The sequence below is a fragment of the Triticum dicoccoides genome, chromosome 4A, assembly GCF_002162155.2.
Source record: "Triticum dicoccoides isolate Atlit2015 ecotype Zavitan chromosome 4A, WEW_v2.0, whole genome shotgun sequence".
NCBI classification, from domain to species: Eukaryota; Viridiplantae; Streptophyta; class Magnoliopsida; order Poales; family Poaceae; genus Triticum; species Triticum dicoccoides.
The window spans coordinates 690,099,671-690,101,370 of record NC_041386.1 but is presented as its reverse complement, the minus strand read 5'-3'; positions in this window follow the sequence as shown (position 1 = coordinate 690,101,370).

Below are 1,700 nucleotides of genomic sequence, written 5' to 3'. Positions count from 1 at the left end.
GGGAGGGAATCCCGGTGCCTCTGCTCTGGTTAGTAGTTTAGATTAGGGTTTTTTAGTCCTCGTAGGCACGGAGCTCGGGCGGACGACGACACTTCTTCTTCGAGTTTGTCTTCCAGGCTCTGATCCTCCTCGAGTTTGTCCGTCTGGGCATAGTGGTGGAGCTCTGGCATAGATTATTGTCATCTCTTTGGGGCGGTGAGGTTAGAATTTCTCGTCATGTGGCAGGATTTGATGTCAGATGCTTCAAATGTATGCAAGGTTTCAATGGTGACAACTGCAGCTACAGGGCATAGGTCCTTAGGGGCATGTGCATGAAAACATTCCAACTGTCATCGACAAGATCAAGTTGGCTCTGGTAGCGAAGGACTACAGCACCGCGTTAGCGGCTCTTTCTATCGGCATTAGTGGTTGTTTGGTGGTCTCGGAATCTCGAAGTAATTTTTGTTATGTTTGATATGCTTTGTACTTCGGGTGAACTCTTATAATAGTTCTAATCTTTTTTGCAGAAATAAATCCATGTGTGGATGAACATGCAAGGTTGTACTTTTTTTGCTTGATTATGTACCTTCCAATGGTGTTTTGACTGTCGAAAGGACAATGAGAAATATATTGTTGGTGATCTCCGCTGATTTGTAGGAGTTTCTTACGTAGCATCATTTGTTCATACAGTAAAATCATGTTTTATTTTGAATCAATTTGGTTGCCTGTCTCAGATCTAGCAATCACCAATGTCAGTCAAGTAAGTTGGTCAGATGAAATGTATCACATGTAAATAGTCTCTATGAATAACTCCCTAGAGAAGAGAAAAATAACAAAACTAGAAATTTGATAAAGAAGACAAAAAATCAGAGATACATAGAAAATTTGGAGAAATCAATGAACCTTCCACTTGCCACACACTTTTGAGAATTCCGACAAAGAAGGGAAACTATTCAATGGCATGATCACATGTGTACTTGTACTCCTCACCAACAGATAAGGTATGATTTATAGAAAAATTGAAGTATGAGTGACTGAAGATGGAATCATGCCTTTATGGGCAATGGCAAACTTCTAGGAATGTGACATAGCAGAAGTATACATGGTCGCTCCTTATTTTCTCCTTGCCAGATATGGCTCTATAAGTTTGCAACTTTGTGAGGCACAACGTTCCTCATGCCAACCGCAAGAAGCACTCTCTCTTCCATCAAGGAAAAAAAAATTAGCACCAATTCTAAGAATCTGGCCGCTTCCATTCCCTAAAAATCACATTGGTATTCACCTATGCTTGTTACAACATCGTCTTTTCTGACATGCTAGCACATCGGATAGGTGAAAATCGAAGATGCATTGGAAACATGAGGGAATGGGAGACATCAGAAGAGAAGCAATTGTTGCTATGCGGATCTAGCAACCTAATGTAGTCTCCAAGTCTCTACGTAATCCACCATTCATGTCTCGTAGCAGGACTGGATATACAAAGAATGTTTATTATGTGGTATGGCCGTGAACTTCGCAGACACTATCCATGAGTCGTCAAGGAACCACATCATTTTACAATGCATTTAGAGCATTTTCTTTCCGACGCAGCACTTTACGGCTGGTGTAGCAAAGCCTTCTGATTTGGTCAAGACAACAACAATGTGATCTTTATGGCGACACAATGTTCCTTCGTTCGTTCTCTACTCTACCCCTCAATGCATTTTCAAGTTGGTGTTGGC